Here is a 16,928-nt window from a genome sequence, read left to right as displayed (position 1 = left end):
CTTGTTTGTTTGTTCGTTGGGAGAGCCGGACAGGTATGGATGTCACGTGACGTAGGCTACTACACGTGGTATTTATAGCTGCCAAATAGAGCGTGTGCCACCCGCTGTACGTTTTGTGATTTTGTTAGCCAGAGTAGGTTAGCTATGGCGTGGCTGACGCTGAAGATTTATCTATAATTATTTTCTTTTGTAGATAGATTAGAGAGCTTACGTATAGCTGGAGTGTGCAGTGGTTTTTTCGTTGCTTTTTATGTGGCACGGCTCTTGTCCCTTCTCCCCTCACAACTGTGTACGTGTTCTCTTTCTATGAATAAATATTGTTCCCACTACCCCTTTCACCGGACTCATGCCCTGCACCTGTATTTGTGTATAATAAACCACTTTTAGATGTCTGTTGCGTCCGGGTCTTCTTTTTTCCATAACGCATACTACTCCGGACAAAACATTAATAAAACATGCCTGTCATTGCCCTTCTGGGTCGTAACTTTTATTTATTGCAGTTTTAATGTTTTACTTTATGTTTAATTATTTATTTATTTATTTATTTATTTATCTATCTATATCTATTTATTTAAATAGCTTACACACGTATGGGTGTTGTTTAAGAGGCCCGTTTTGACAGCACCTCTCGCTTACGGCCATACCACCCTGAGCACGCCCGATCTCGTCCGATCTCGGAAGCTAAGCAGGGTCGGGCCTGGTTAGTACTTGGATGGGAGACCGCCTGGGAATACCAGGTGCTGTAAGCTTTTGCTTTTCCTTCCTCTGTACCGGAAGCCCTTCGCCCATGCTCGCTTTTCTCCTTTTGCGCCGACTGGTGCCTTTGCTTTCGGTGCTCTGCATTGGCTCGTCTCTTCTCCGTTTCTGTGTGCCAAAGGGCCGGCTCAGTCTCGTCATTTTCCCTTCCCCCACCAGGGGGCGGTCAGAGGCTTCATTTTGGGCTTTTTGCTCACTGCCCACAGCAGCACGGGGCAGAGGAGCGCTCATTAACAGAGCGCTGTGTTGCAGGTGATTTGACGCCATTCACGTGGAAGAACGAGCGTATGTGCTGCATGGTCTGTTCTTTGAAGGGCAAAAGTTAGTTTAGTTAAATCAGCCCCATTCGTTTGCTCCTCTGTATAGGACAGGGGCCGGGTTAAAGAGACACTGCATAAATCATAAGCAGTTGTTAACACCATTACAACGTGCACTCTTTACAAAGCTGTCAAATATTTTTGCGTATCTGTTATTAGCACTATTTAGCAAAGACTTTTCATTTTCGATGAATGAGTGCTGTGACTAAAAGCTGGCGTGGTTTTTATCTCTCTCTCTCTCTCTCTCTCTCTCTCTCTCTCTCTCTATCTATCTATCTATCTATCTATCTATCTATCTATCTATCTATCTATCTATCTATCTATCTATCTATCTATCTATCTATCTATCTATCTATCTATCTATCTATCTATCCCCATCCATCCATCCATCCATCCATCCATCCATCTATAAACATTTATTCATTTTTTTACTTGATATATTTATTTATTTATTTATGTATTTCATTTACACTATCATTTATTATTAATTTATTTATTTTTATTCATTAAATTTTCGATTTATTTATTTATTTAATTTATTTTCTTTTTAATTATTTATTGATATTTATTGTTACGTTCCTCCGTTTGCAGCGATCCGCACCTGCAATTTTCTCAAATCCGTTCATTGGCAGTTTCTGGGGAATCCCGATGACGTCATTCATACATATACCAATCCAGTTACAAGGAATTATGCGAAGCCCATTCGCCATCCCGTTCGCCAGATTTTTTTTTTTTTTTTTTTTTTTTGCGCTGAAATAATGTACCCTATTTGTTCTTTCGCTCATACAGTACATTATTGTTTGTGTTTTGTAAAGCTTCGGGGCGCCTATTGTTCTCCCCTGTCCTCTTGTTCGTTACTTTGTCCCATTTCGGATGTCTTGTTTGTTTGTTCGTTGGGAGAGCCGGACAGGTATGGATGTCACGTGACGTAGGCTACTACACGTGGTATTTATAGCTGCCAAATAGAGCGTGTGCCACCCGCTGTACGTTTTGTGATTTTGTTAGCCAGAGTAGGTTAGCTATGGCGTGGCTGACGCTGAAGATTTATCTATAATTATTTTCTTTTGTAGATAGATTAGAGAGCTTACGTATAGCTGGAGTGTGCAGTGGTTTTTTCGTTGCTTTTTATGTGGCACGGCTCTTGTCCCTTCTCCCCTCACAACTGTGTACGTGTTCTCTTTCTATGAATAAATATTGTTCCCACTACCCCTTTCACCGGACTCATGCCCTGCACCTGTATTTGTGTATAATAAACCACTTTTAGATGTCTGTTGCGTCCGGGTCTTCTTTTTTCCATAACGCATACTACTCCGGACAAAACATTAATAAAACATGCCTGTCATTGCCCTTCTGGGTCGTAACTTTTATTTATTGCAGTTTTAATGTTTTACTTTATGTTTAATTATTTATTTATTTATTTATTTATTTATCTATCTATATCTATTTATTTAAATAGCTTACACACGTATGGGTGTTGTTTAAGAGGCCCGTTTTGACAGCACCTCTCGCTTACGGCCATACCACCCTGAGCACGCCCGATCTCGTCCGATCTCGGAAGCTAAGCAGGGTCGGGCCTGGTTAGTACTTGGATGGGAGACCGCCTGGGAATACCAGGTGCTGTAAGCTTTTGCTTTTCCTTCCTCTGTACCGGAAGCCCTTCGCCCATGCTCGCTTTTCTCCTTTTGCGCCGACTGGTGCCTTTGCTTTCGGTGCTCTGCATTGGCTCGTCTCTTCTCCGTTTCTGTGTGCCAAAGGGCCGGCTCAGTCTCGTCATTTTCCCTTCCCCCACCAGGGGGCGGTCAGAGGCTTCATTTTGGGCTTTTTGCTCACTGCCCACAGCAGCACGGGGCAGAGGAGCGCTCATTAACAGAGCGCTGTGTTGCAGGTGATTTGACGCCATTCACGTGGAAGAACGAGCGTATGTGCTGCATGGTCTGTTCTTTGAAGGGCAAAAGTTAGTTTAGTTAAATCAGCCCCATTCGTTTGCTCCTCTGTATAGGACAGGGGCCGGGTTAAAGAGACACTGCATAAATCATAAGCAGTTGTTAACACCATTACAACGTGCACTCTTTACAAAGCTGTCAAATATTTTTGCGTATCTGTTATTAGCACTATTTAGCAAAGACTTTTCATTTTCGATGAATGAGTGCTGTGACTAAAAGCTGGCGTGGTTTTTCTCTCTCTCTCTCTCTCTCTCTCTCTCTCTCTCTCTCTCTTTCTATATCTTTCTATCTATCTATCTATCTATCTATCTATCTATCTATCTATCTATCTATCTATCTATCTATCCATCCATCTATCTATCTATCTATCCCTCCCTCCCTCCATCCATCCATCCATCCATCCATCCATCTATCTATCTATAAACATTTATTCATTTTTTTTACTTGATATATTTATTTATTTATGTATGTATTTCATTTACACAATCATTTATTATTAATTTATTTATTTTTATTCATTAAATTTTCGATTTATTTATTTATTTAATTTATTTTCTTTTTAATTATTTATTGATATTTATTGTTACGTTCCTGCGTTTGCAGCGATCCGCACCTGCATTTTTCTCAAATCCGTTCATTGGCAGTTTCTGGGGAATCCCGATGACGTCATTCATACATATACCAATCCAGTTACAAGGAATTATGCGAAGCCCATTCGCCATCCCGTTCGCCAGATTTTTTTTTTTTTTTTTTTTTTTTTTTGCGCTGAAATAATGTACCCTATTTGTTCTTTCGCTCATACAGTACATTATTGTTTGTGTTTTGTAAAGCTTCGGGGCGCCTATTGTTCTCCCCTGTCCTCTTGTTCGTTACTTTGTCCCATTTCGGATGTCTTGTTTGTTTGTTCGTTGGGAGAGCCGGACAGGTATGGATGTCACGTGACGTAGGCTACACTATGCCTACACGTGGTATTTATAGCTGCCAAATAGAGCGTGTGCCACCCGCTGTACGTTTTGTGATTTTGTTAGCCAGAGTAGGTTAGCTATGGCGTGGCTGACGCTGAAGATTTATCTATAATTATTTTCTTTTGTAGATAGATTAGAGAGCTTACGTATAGCTGGAGTGTGCAGTGGTTTTTTCGTTGCTTTTTATGTGGCACGGCTCTTGTCCCTTCTCCCCTCACAACTGTGTACGTGTTCTCTTTCTATGAATAAATATTGTTCCCACTACCCCTTTCACTGGACTTATGCCCCGCACCTGTATTTGTGTATAATAAACCACTTTTAGATGTCTGTTGCGTCCGGGTCTTCTTTTTTCCATAACACATACTACTCCGGACAAAACATTAATAAAACATGCCTGTCATTGCCCTTCTGGGTCGTAACTTTTATTTATTGCAGTTTTAATGTTTTACTTTATATTTAATTATTTATTTATTTATTTATTTATCTATCTATATCTATTTATTTAAATAGCTTACACACGTATGGGTGTTGTTTAAGAGGCCCGTTTTGACAGCACCTCTCGCTTACGGCCATACCACCCTGAGCACGCCCGATCTCGTCCGATCTCGGAAGCTAAGCAGGGTCGGGCCTGGTTAGTACTTGGATGGGAGACCGCCTGGGAATACCAGGTGCTGTAAGCTTTTGCTTTTCCTTCCTCTGTACCGGAAGCCCTTCGCCCATGCTCGCTTTTCTGCTTTTGCGCCGACTGGTGCCTTTGCTTTCTGTGCTCTGCATTGGCTCGTCTCTTCTCCGTTTCTGTGTGCCAAAGGGCCGGCTCAGTCTCGTCATTTTCCCTTCCCCCACCAGGGGGCGGTCAGAGGCTTCATTTTTGGCTTTTTGCTCACTGCCCACAGCAGCACGGGGCAGAGGAGCGCTCATTAACAGAGCGCTGTGTTGCAGGTGATTTGACGCCATTCACGTGGAAGAACGAGCGTATGTGCTGCATGGTCTGTTCTTTGAAGGGCAAAAGTTAGTTTAGTTAAATCAGCCCCATTCGTTTGCTCCTCTGTATAGGACAGGGGCCGGGTTAAAGAGACACTGCATAAATCATAAGCAGTTGTTAACACCATTACAACGTGCACTCTTTACAAAGCTGTCAAATATTTTTGCGTATCTGTTATTAGCACTATTTAGCAAAGACTTTTCATTTTCGATGAATGAGTGCTGTGACTAAAAGCTGGCGTGGTTTTTCTCTCTCTCTCTCTCTCTCTCTCTCTCTCTCTCTCTCTCTCTCTCTTTCTATATCTTTCTATCTATCTATCTATCTATCTATCTATCTATCTATCTATCTATCTATCTATCTATCTATCTATCTATCCATCCATCCATCCATCCATCCCTCCCTCCCTCCCTCCCTCCCTCCATCCATCCATCCATCCATCCATCCATCTATCTATCTATAAACATTCATTCATTTTTTTTACTTGATATATTTATTTATTTATGTATGTATTTCATTTACACAATCATTTATTATTAATTTATTTATTTTTATTCATTAAATTTTCGATTTATTTATTTATTTAATTTATTTTCTTTTTAATTATTTATTGATATTTATTGTTACGTTCCTGCGTTTGCAGCGATCCGCACCTGCATTTTTCTCAAATCCGTTCATTGGCAGTTTCTGGGGAATCCCGATGACGTCATTCATACATATACCAATCCAGTTACAAGGAATTATGCGAAGCCCATTCGCCATCCCGTTCGCCAGATTTTTTTTTTTTTTTTTTTTTTTTTTTGCGCTGAAATAATGTACCCTATTTGTTCTTTCGCTCATACAGTACATTATTGTTTGTGTTTTGTAAAGCTTCGGGGCGCCTATTGTTCTCCCCTGTCCTCTTGTTCGTTACTTTGTCCCATTTCGGATGTCTTGTTTGTTTGTTCGTTGGGAGAGCCGGACAGGTATGGATGTCACGTGACGTAGGCTACACTATGCCTACACGTGGTATTTATAGCTGCCAAATAGAGCGTGTGCCACCCGCTGTACGTTTTGTGATTTTGTTAGCCAGAGTAGGTTAGCTATGGCGTGGCTGACGCTGAAGATTTATCTATAATTATTTTCTTTTGTAGATAGATTAGAGAGCTTACGTATAGCTGGAGTGTGCAGTGGTTTTTTCGTTGCTTTTTATGTGGCACGGCTCTTGTCCCTTCTCCCCTCACAACTGTGTACGTGTTCTCTTTCTATGAATAAATATTGTTCCCACTACCCCTTTCACTGGACTTATGCCCCGCACCTGTATTTGTGTATAATAAACCACTTTTAGATGTCTGTTGCGTCCGGGTCTTCTTTTTTCCATAACACATACTACTCCGGACAAAACATTAATAAAACATGCCTGTCATTGCCCTTCTGGGTCGTAACTTTTATTTATTGCAGTTTTAATGTTTTACTTTATATTTAATTATTTATTTATTTATTTATTTATCTATCTATATCTATTTATTTAAATAGCTTACACACGTATGGGTGTTGTTTAAGAGGCCCGTTTTGACAGCACCTCTCGCTTACGGCCATACCACCCTGAGCACGCCCGATCTCGTCCGATCTCGGAAGCTAAGCAGGGTCGGGCCTGGTTAGTACTTGGATGGGAGACCGCCTGGGAATACCAGGTGCTGTAAGCTTTTGCTTTTCCTTCCTCTGTACCGGAAGCCCTTCGCCCATGCTCGCTTTTCTGCTTTTGCGCCGACTGGTGCCTTTGCTTTCTGTGCTCTGCATTGGCTCGTCTCTTCTCCGTTTCTGTGTGCCAAAGGGCCGGCTCAGTCTCGTCATTTTCCCTTCCCCCACCAGGGGGCGGTCAGAGGCTTCATTTTTGGCTTTTTGCTCACTGCCCACAGCAGCACGGGGCAGAGGAGCGCTCATTAACAGAGCGCTGTGTTGCAGGTGATTTGACGCCATTCACGTGGAAGAACGAGCGTATGTGCTGCATGGTCTGTTCTTTGAAGGGCAAAAGTTAGTTTAGTTAAATCAGCCCCATTCGTTTGCTCCTCTGTATAGGACAGGGGCCGGGTTAAAGAGACACTGCATAAATCATAAGCAGTTGTTAACACCATTACAACGTGCACTCTTTACAAAGCTGTCAAATATTTTTGCGTATCTGTTATTAGCACTATTTAGCAAAGACTTTTCATTTTCGATGAATGAGTGCTGTGACTAAAAGCTGGCGTGGTTTTTCTCTCTCTCTCTCTCTCTCTCTCTCTCTCTCTCTCTCTCTCTCTCTCTATCTATATCTTTCTATCTATCTATCTATCTATCTATCTATCTATCTATCTATCTATCTATCTATCTATCTATCTATCTATCCATCCATCCATCCATCCATCCCTCCCTCCCTCCCTCCCTCCCTCCATCCATCCATCCATCCATCCATCCATCTATCTATCTATAAACATTCATTCATTTTTTTTACTTGATATATTTATTTATTTATGTATGTATTTCATTTACACAATCATTTATTATTAATTTATTTATTTTTATTCATTAAATTTTCGATTTATTTATTTATTTAATTTATTTTCTTTTTAATTATTTATTGATATTTATTGTTACGTTCCTGCGTTTGCAGCGATCCGCACCTGCATTTTTCTCAAATCCGTTCATTGGCAGTTTCTGGGGAATCCCGATGACGTCATTCATACATATACCAATCCAGTTACAAGGAATTATGCGAAGCCCATTCGCCATCCCGTTCGCCAGATTTTTTTTTTTTTTTTTTTTTTTTTTTGCGCTGAAATAATGTACCCTATTTGTTCTTTCGCTCATACAGTACATTATTGTTTGTGTTTTGTAAAGCTTCGGGGCGCCTATTGTTCTCCCCTGTCCTCTTGTTCGTTACTTTGTCCCATTTCGGATGTCTTGTTTGTTTGTTCGTTGGGAGAGCCGGACAGGTATGGATGTCACGTGACGTAGGCTACACTATGCCTACACGTGGTATTTATAGCTGCCAAATAGAGCGTGTGCCACCCGCTGTACGTTTTGTGATTTTGTTAGCCAGAGTAGGTTAGCTATGGCGTGGCTGACGCTGAAGATTTATCTATAATTATTTTCTTTTGTAGATAGATTAGAGAGCTTACGTATAGCTGGAGTGTGCAGTGGTTTTTTCGTTGCTTTTTATGTGGCACGGCTCTTGTCCCTTCTCCCCTCACAACTGTGTACGTGTTCTCTTTCTATGAATAAATATTGTTCCCACTACCCCTTTCACTGGACTTATGCCCCGCACCTGTATTTGTGTATAATAAACCACTTTTAGATGTCTGTTGCGTCCGGGTCTTCTTTTTTCCATAACACATACTACTCCGGACAAAACATTAATAAAACATGCCTGTCATTGCCCTTCTGGGTCGTAACTTTTATTTATTGCAGTTTTAATGTTTTACTTTATATTTAATTATTTATTTATTTATTTATTTATCTATCTATATCTATTTATTTAAATAGCTTACACACGTATGGGTGTTGTTTAAGAGGCCCGTTTTGACAGCACCTCTCGCTTACGGCCATACCACCCTGAGCACGCCCGATCTCGTCCGATCTCGGAAGCTAAGCAGGGTCGGGCCTGGTTAGTACTTGGATGGGAGACCGCCTGGGAATACCAGGTGCTGTAAGCTTTTGCTTTTCCTTCCTCTGTACCGGAAGCCCTTCGCCCATGCTCGCTTTTCTGCTTTTGCGCCGACTGGTGCCTTTGCTTTCTGTGCTCTGCATTGGCTCGTCTCTTCTCCGTTTCTGTGTGCCAAAGGGCCGGCTCAGTCTCGTCATTTTCCCTTCCCCCACCAGGGGGCGGTCAGAGGCTTCATTTTTGGCTTTTTGCTCACTGCCCACAGCAGCACGGGGCAGAGGAGCGCTCATTAACAGAGCGCTGTGTTGCAGGTGATTTGACGCCATTCACGTGGAAGAACGAGCGTATGTGCTGCATGGTCTGTTCTTTGAAGGGCAAAAGTTAGTTTAGTTAAATCAGCCCCATTCGTTTGCTCCTCTGTATAGGACAGGGGCCGGGTTAAAGAGACACTGCATAAATCATAAGCAGTTGTTAACACCATTACAACGTGCACTCTTTACAAAGCTGTCAAATATTTTTGCGTATCTGTTATTAGCACTATTTAGCAAAGACTTTTCATTTTCGATGAATGAGTGCTGTGACTAAAAGCTGGCGTGGTTTTTCTCTCTCTCTCTCTCTCTCTCTCTCTCTCTCTCTCTCTCTCTATCTATCTTTCTATCTATCTATCTATCTATCTATCTATCTATCTATCTATCTATCTATCTATCCATCCATCCATCCATCCCTCCCTCCCTCCCTCCCTCCCTCCCTCCATCCATCCATCCATCCATCCATCCATCTATCTATCTATAAACATTCATTCATTTTTTTTACTTGATATATTTATTTATTTATGTATGTATTTCATTTACACAATCATTTATTATTAATTTATTTATTTTTATTCATTAAATTTTCGATTTATTTATTTATTTAATTTATTTTCTTTTTAATTATTTATTGATATTTATTGTTACGTTCCTGCGTTTGCAGCGATCCGCACCTGCATTTTTCTCAAATCCGTTCATTGGCAGTTTCTGGGGAATCCCGATGACGTCATTCATACATATACCAATCCAGTTACAAGGAATTATGCGAAGCCCATTCGCCATCCCGTTCGCCAGATTTTTTTTTTTTTTTTTTTTTTTTTTTTGCGCTGAAATAATGTACCCTATTTGTTCTTTCGCTCATACAGTACATTATTGTTTGTGTTTTGTAAAGCTTCGGGGCGCCTATTGTTCTCCCCTGTCCTCTTGTTCGTTACTTTGTCCCATTTCGGATGTCTTGTTTGTTTGTTCGTTGGGAGAGCCGGACAGGTATGGATGTCACGTGACGTAGGCTACACTATGCCTACACGTGGTATTTATAGCTGCCAAATAGAGCGTGTGCCACCCGCTGTACGTTTTGTGATTTTGTTAGCCAGAGTAGGTTAGCTATGGCGTGGCTGACGCTGAAGATTTATCTATAATTATTTTCTTTTGTAGATAGATTAGAGAGCTTACGTATAGCTGGAGTGTGCAGTGGTTTTTTCGTTGCTTTTTATGTGGCACGGCTCTTGTCCCTTCTCCCCTCACAACTGTGTACGTGTTCTCTTTCTATGAATAAATATTGTTCCCACTACCCCTTTCACTGGACTTATGCCCCGCACCTGTATTTGTGTATAATAAACCACTTTTAGATGTCTGTTGCGTCCGGGTCTTCTTTTTTCCATAACACATACTACTCCGGACAAAACATTAATAAAACATGCCTGTCATTGCCCTTCTGGGTCGTAACTTTTATTTATTGCAGTTTTAATGTTTTACTTTATATTTAATTATTTATTTATTTATTTATTTATCTATCTATATCTATTTATTTAAATAGCTTACACACGTATGGGTGTTGTTTAAGAGGCCCGTTTTGACAGCACCTCTCGCTTACGGCCATACCACCCTGAGCACGCCCGATCTCGTCCGATCTCGGAAGCTAAGCAGGGTCGGGCCTGGTTAGTACTTGGATGGGAGACCGCCTGGGAATACCAGGTGCTGTAAGCTTTTGCTTTTCCTTCCTCTGTACCGGAAGCCCTTCGCCCATGCTCGCTTTTCTGCTTTTGCGCCGACTGGTGCCTTTGCTTTCTGTGCTCTGCATTGGCTCGTCTCTTCTCCGTTTCTGTGTGCCAAAGGGCCGGCTCAGTCTCGTCATTTTCCCTTCCCCCACCAGGGGGCGGTCAGAGGCTTCATTTTTGGCTTTTTGCTCACTGCCCACAGCAGCACGGGGCAGAGGAGCGCTCATTAACAGAGCGCTGTGTTGCAGGTGATTTGACGCCATTCACGTGGAAGAACGAGCGTATGTGCTGCATGGTCTGTTCTTTGAAGGGCAAAAGTTAGTTTAGTTAAATCAGCCCCATTCGTTTGCTCCTCTGTATAGGACAGGGGCCGGGTTAAAGAGACACTGCATAAATCATAAGCAGTTGTTAACACCATTACAACGTGCACTCTTTACAAAGCTGTCAAATATTTTTGCGTATCTGTTATTAGCACTATTTAGCAAAGACTTTTCATTTTCGATGAATGAGTGCTGTGACTAAAAGCTGGCGTGGTTTTTATCTCTCTCTCTCTCTCTCTCTCTCTCTCTCTCTCTCTTTCTATATCTTTCTATCTATCTATCTATCTATCTATCTATCTATCTATCTATCTATCTATCTATCTATCTATCTATCTATCTATCTATCTATCTATCTATCTATCTATCTATCCATCCATCCATCCATCCATCCCTCCCTCCCTCCCTCCATCCATCCATCCATCCATCCATCCATCTATCTATCTATAAACATTTATTCATTTTTTTTACTTGATATATTTATTTATTTATGTATGTATTTCATTTACACAATCATTTATTATTAATTTATTTATTTTTATTCATTAAATTTTCGATTTATTTATTTATTTAATTTATTTTCTTTTTAATTATTTATTGATATTTATTGTTACGTTCCTGCGTTTGCAGCGATCCGCACCTGCATTTTTCTCAAATCCGTTCATTGGCAGTTTCTGGGGAATCCCGATGACGTCATTCATACATATACCAATCCAGTTACAAGGAATTATGCGAAGCCCATTCGCCATCCCGTTCGCCAGATTTTTTTTTTTTTTTTTTTTTTTTTTTGCGCTGAAATAATGTACCCTATTTGTTCTTTCGCTCATACAGTACATTATTGTTTGTGTTTTGTAAAGCTTCGGGGCGCCTATTGTTCTCCCCTGTCCTCTTGTTCGTTACTTTGTCCCATTTCGGATGTCTTGTTTGTTTGTTCGTTGGGAGAGCCGGACAGGTATGGATGTCACGTGACGTAGGCTACACTATGCCTACACGTGGTATTTATAGCTGCCAAATAGAGCGTGTGCCACCCGCTGTACGTTTTGTGATTTTGTTAGCCAGAGTAGGTTAGCTATGGCGTGGCTGACGCTGAAGATTTATCTATAATTATTTTCTTTTGTAGATAGATTAGAGAGCTTACGTATAGCTGGAGTGTGCAGTGGTTTTTTCGTTGCTTTTTATGTGGCACGGCTCTTGTCCCTTCTCCCCTCACAACTGTGTACGTGTTCTCTTTCTATGAATAAATATTGTTCCCACTACCCCTTTCACTGGACTTATGCCCCGCACCTGTATTTGTGTATAATAAACCACTTTTAGATGTCTGTTGCGTCCGGGTCTTCTTTTTTCCATAACACATACTACTCCGGACAAAACATTAATAAAACATGCCTGTCATTGCCCTTCTGGGTCGTAACTTTTATTTATTGCAGTTTTAATGTTTTACTTTATATTTAATTATTTATTTATTTATTTATTTATCTATCTATATCTATTTATTTAAATAGCTTACACACGTATGGGTGTTGTTTAAGAGGCCCGTTTTGACAGCACCTCTCGCTTACGGCCATACCACCCTGAGCACGCCCGATCTCGTCCGATCTCGGAAGCTAAGCAGGGTCGGGCCTGGTTAGTACTTGGATGGGAGACCGCCTGGGAATACCAGGTGCTGTAAGCTTTTGCTTTTCCTTCCTCTGTACCGGAAGCCCTTCGCCCATGCTCGCTTTTCTGCTTTTGCGCCGACTGGTGCCTTTGCTTTCTGTGCTCTGCATTGGCTCGTCTCTTCTCCGTTTCTGTGTGCCAAAGGGCCGGCTCAGTCTCGTCATTTTCCCTTCCCCCACCAGGGGGCGGTCAGAGGCTTCATTTTTGGCTTTTTGCTCACTGCCCACAGCAGCACGGGGCAGAGGAGCGCTCATTAACAGAGCGCTGTGTTGCAGGTGATTTGACGCCATTCACGTGGAAGAACGAGCGTATGTGCTGCATGGTCTGTTCTTTGAAGGGCAAAAGTTAGTTTAGTTAAATCAGCCCCATTCGTTTGCTCCTCTGTATAGGACAGGGGCCGGGTTAAAGAGACACTGCATAAATCATAAGCAGTTGTTAACACCATTACAACGTGCACTCTTTACAAAGCTGTCAAATATTTTTGCGTATCTGTTATTAGCACTATTTAGCAAAGACTTTTCATTTTCGATGAATGAGTGCTGTGACTAAAAGCTGGCGTGGTTTTTCTCTCTCTCTCTCTCTCTCTCTCTCTCTCTCTCTCTCTCTCTTTCTATATCTTTCTATCTATCTATCTATCTATCTATCTATCTATCTATCTATCTATCTATCTATCTATCCATCCATCCATCCATCCATCCCTCCCTCCCTCCCTCCCTCCATCCATCCATCCATCCATCCATCCATCTATCTATCTATAAACATTCATTCATTTTTTTTACTTGATATATTTATTTATTTATGTATGTATTTCATTTACACAATCATTTATTATTAATTTATTTATTTTTATTCATTAAATTTTCGATTTATTTATTTATTTAATTTATTTTCTTTTTAATTATTTATTGATATTTATTGTTACGTTCCTGCGTTTGCAGCGATCCGCACCTGCATTTTTCTCAAATCCGTTCATTGGCAGTTTCTGGGGAATCCCGATGACGTCATTCATACATATACCAATCCAGTTACAAGGAATTATGCGAAGCCCATTCGCCATCCCGTTCGCCAGATTTTTTTTTTTTTTTTTTTTTTTTTTTTGCGCTGAAATAATGTACCCTATTTGTTCTTTCGCTCATACAGTACATTATTGTTTGTGTTTTGTAAAGCTTCGGGGCGCCTATTGTTCTCCCCTGTCCTCTTGTTCGTTACTTTGTCCCATTTCGGATGTCTTGTTTGTTTGTTCGTTGGGAGAGCCGGACAGGTATGGATGTCACGTGACGTAGGCTACACTATGCCTACACGTGGTATTTATAGCTGCCAAATAGAGCGTGTGCCACCCGCTGTACGTTTTGTGATTTTGTTAGCCAGAGTAGGTTAGCTATGGCGTGGCTGACGCTGAAGATTTATCTATAATTATTTTCTTTTGTAGATAGATTAGAGAGCTTACGTATAGCTGGAGTGTGCAGTGGTTTTTTCGTTGCTTTTTATGTGGCACGGCTCTTGTCCCTTCTCCCCTCACAACTGTGTACGTGTTCTCTTTCTATGAATAAATATTGTTCCCACTACCCCTTTCACTGGACTTATGCCCCGCACCTGTATTTGTGTATAATAAACCACTTTTAGATGTCTGTTGCGTCCGGGTCTTCTTTTTTCCATAACACATACTACTCCGGACAAAACATTAATAAAACATGCCTGTCATTGCCCTTCTGGGTCGTAACTTTTATTTATTGCAGTTTTAATGTTTTACTTTATATTTAATTATTTATTTATTTATTTATTTATCTATCTATATCTATTTATTTAAATAGCTTACACACGTATGGGTGTTGTTTAAGAGGCCCGTTTTGACAGCACCTCTCGCTTACGGCCATACCACCCTGAGCACGCCCGATCTCGTCCGATCTCGGAAGCTAAGCAGGGTCGGGCCTGGTTAGTACTTGGATGGGAGACCGCCTGGGAATACCAGGTGCTGTAAGCTTTTGCTTTTCCTTCCTCTGTACCGGAAGCCCTTCGCCCATGCTCGCTTTTCTGCTTTTGCGCCGACTGGTGCCTTTGCTTTCTGTGCTCTGCATTGGCTCGTCTCTTCTCCGTTTCTGTGTGCCAAAGGGCCGGCTCAGTCTCGTCATTTTCCCTTCCCCCACCAGGGGGCGGTCAGAGGCTTCATTTTTGGCTTTTTGCTCACTGCCCACAGCAGCACGGGGCAGAGGAGCGCTCATTAACAGAGCGCTGTGTTGCAGGTGATTTGACGCCATTCACGTGGAAGAACGAGCGTATGTGCTGCATGGTCTGTTCTTTGAAGGGCAAAAGTTAGTTTAGTTAAATCAGCCCCATTCGTTTGCTCCTCTGTATAGGACAGGGGCCGGGTTAAAGAGACACTGCATAAATCATAAGCAGTTGTTAACACCATTACAACGTGCACTCTTTACAAAGCTGTCAAATATTTTTGCGTATCTGTTATTAGCACTATTTAGCAAAGACTTTTCATTTTCGATGAATGAGTGCTGTGACTAAAAGCTGGCGTGGTTTTTCTCTCTCTCTCTCTCTCTCTCTCTCTCTCTCTCTCTCTCTCTCTCTCTTTCTATATCTTTCTATCTATCTATCTATCTATCTATCTATCTATCTATCTATCTATCTATCTATCTATCTATCTATCTATCTATCTATCCATCCATCCATCCATCCATCCCTCCCTCCCTCCCTCCCTCCCTCCATCCATCCATCCATCCATCCATCCATCTATCTATCTATAAACATTCATTCATTTTTTTTACTTGATATATTTATTTATTTATGTATGTATTTCATTTACACAATCATTTATTATTAATTTATTTATTTTTATTCATTAAATTTTCGATTTATTTATTTATTTAATTTATTTTCTTTTTAATTATTTATTGATATTTATTGTTACGTTCCTGCGTTTGCAGCGATCCGCACCTGCATTTTTCTCAAATCCGTTCATTGGCAGTTTCTGGGGAATCCCGATGACGTCATTCATACATATACCAATCCAGTTACAAGGAATTATGCGAAGCCCATTCGCCATCCCGTTCGCCAGATTTTTTTTTTTTTTTTTTTTTTTTTTTGCGCTGAAATAATGTACCCTATTTGTTCTTTCGCTCATACAGTACATTATTGTTTGTGTTTTGTAAAGCTTCGGGGCGCCTATTGTTCTCCCCTGTCCTCTTGTTCGTTACTTTGTCCCATTTCGGATGTCTTGTTTGTTTGTTCGTTGGGAGAGCCGGACAGGTATGGATGTCACGTGACGTAGGCTACACTATGCCTACACGTGGTATTTATAGCTGCCAAATAGAGCGTGTGCCACCCGCTGTACGTTTTGTGATTTTGTTAGCCAGAGTAGGTTAGCTATGGCGTGGCTGACGCTGAAGATTTATCTATAATTATTTTCTTTTGTAGATAGATTAGAGAGCTTACGTATAGCTGGAGTGTGCAGTGGTTTTTTCGTTGCTTTTTATGTGGCACGGCTCTTGTCCCTTCTCCCCTCACAACTGTGTACGTGTTCTCTTTCTATGAATAAATATTGTTCCCACTACCCCTTTCACTGGACTTATGCCCCGCACCTGTATTTGTGTATAATAAACCACTTTTAGATGTCTGTTGCGTCCGGGTCTTCTTTTTTCCATAACACATACTACTCCGGACAAAACATTAATAAAACATGCCTGTCATTGCCCTTCTGGGTCGTAACTTTTATTTATTGCAGTTTTAATGTTTTACTTTATATTTAATTATTTATTTATTTATTTATTTATCTATCTATATCTATTTATTTAAATAGCTTACACACGTATGGGTGTTGTTTAAGAGGCCCGTTTTGACAGCACCTCTCGCTTACGGCCATACCACCCTGAGCACGCCCGATCTCGTCCGATCTCGGAAGCTAAGCAGGGTCGGGCCTGGTTAGTACTTGGATGGGAGACCGCCTGGGAATACCAGGTGCTGTAAGCTTTTGCTTTTCCTTCCTCTGTACCGGAAGCCCTTCGCCCATGCTCGCTTTTCTGCTTTTGCGCCGACTGGTGCCTTTGCTTTCTGTGCTCTGCATTGGCTCGTCTCTTCTCCGTTTCTGTGTGCCAAAGGGCCGGCTCAGTCTCGTCATTTTCCCTTCCCCCACCAGGGGGCGGTCAGAGGCTTCATTTTTGGCTTTTTGCTCACTGCCCACAGCAGCACGGGGCAGAGGAGCGCTCATTAACAGAGCGCTGTGTTGCAGGTGATTTGACGCCATTCACGTGGAAGAACGAGCGTATGTGCTGCATGGTCTGTTCTTTGAAGGGCAAAAGTTAGTTTAGTTAAATCAGCCCCATTCGTTTGCTCCTCTGTATAGGA

The 16,928-nt window shown here is 41.3% G+C and overlaps 9 non-coding genes across 9 annotated transcripts; all 9 read left to right on the top strand.

Moving 5' to 3' along the window:
• Positions 1-630: 630 nt before the first annotated feature.
• On the top strand, positions 631-749 carry LOC141367535 (5S ribosomal RNA). The gene has a single exon (XR_012371887.1). It is a non-coding gene; the product is annotated as a 5S ribosomal RNA (ribosomal RNA).
• Positions 750-2,580: 1,831 nt separating this feature from the next.
• Positions 2,581-2,699, top strand: LOC141367526 (5S ribosomal RNA). The gene has a single exon (XR_012371878.1). It is a non-coding gene; the product is annotated as a 5S ribosomal RNA (ribosomal RNA).
• Positions 2,700-4,542: 1,843 nt separating this feature from the next.
• On the top strand, positions 4,543-4,661 carry LOC141367515 (5S ribosomal RNA). Its single transcript, XR_012371867.1, has one exon. It is a non-coding gene; the product is annotated as a 5S ribosomal RNA (ribosomal RNA).
• Positions 4,662-6,526: 1,865 nt separating this feature from the next.
• LOC141367507 (5S ribosomal RNA) lies at positions 6,527-6,645 on the top strand. The gene has a single exon (XR_012371859.1). It is a non-coding gene; the product is annotated as a 5S ribosomal RNA (ribosomal RNA).
• A 1,867-nt stretch (positions 6,646-8,512) lies between these two features.
• On the top strand, positions 8,513-8,631 carry LOC129449424 (5S ribosomal RNA). The gene has a single exon (XR_008646159.1). It is a non-coding gene; the product is annotated as a 5S ribosomal RNA (ribosomal RNA).
• A 1,844-nt stretch (positions 8,632-10,475) lies between these two features.
• Positions 10,476-10,594, top strand: LOC129449370 (5S ribosomal RNA). The gene has a single exon (XR_008646118.1). It is a non-coding gene; the product is annotated as a 5S ribosomal RNA (ribosomal RNA).
• A 1,881-nt stretch (positions 10,595-12,475) lies between these two features.
• Positions 12,476-12,594, top strand: LOC141367484 (5S ribosomal RNA). The gene has a single exon (XR_012371836.1). It is a non-coding gene; the product is annotated as a 5S ribosomal RNA (ribosomal RNA).
• Positions 12,595-14,440: 1,846 nt separating this feature from the next.
• LOC141367472 (5S ribosomal RNA) lies at positions 14,441-14,559 on the top strand. The gene has a single exon (XR_012371824.1). It is a non-coding gene; the product is annotated as a 5S ribosomal RNA (ribosomal RNA).
• A 1,875-nt stretch (positions 14,560-16,434) lies between these two features.
• LOC141367461 (5S ribosomal RNA) lies at positions 16,435-16,553 on the top strand. The gene has a single exon (XR_012371813.1). It is a non-coding gene; the product is annotated as a 5S ribosomal RNA (ribosomal RNA).
• Positions 16,554-16,928: the final 375 nt, after the last annotated feature.

Source organism: Misgurnus anguillicaudatus, chromosome 10 (genome assembly GCF_027580225.2).
Source record: "Misgurnus anguillicaudatus chromosome 10, ASM2758022v2, whole genome shotgun sequence".
Classification (NCBI taxonomy): Eukaryota; Metazoa; Chordata; class Actinopteri; order Cypriniformes; family Cobitidae; genus Misgurnus; species Misgurnus anguillicaudatus.
This window is presented reverse-complemented; position numbering and strand designations above follow the sequence as displayed.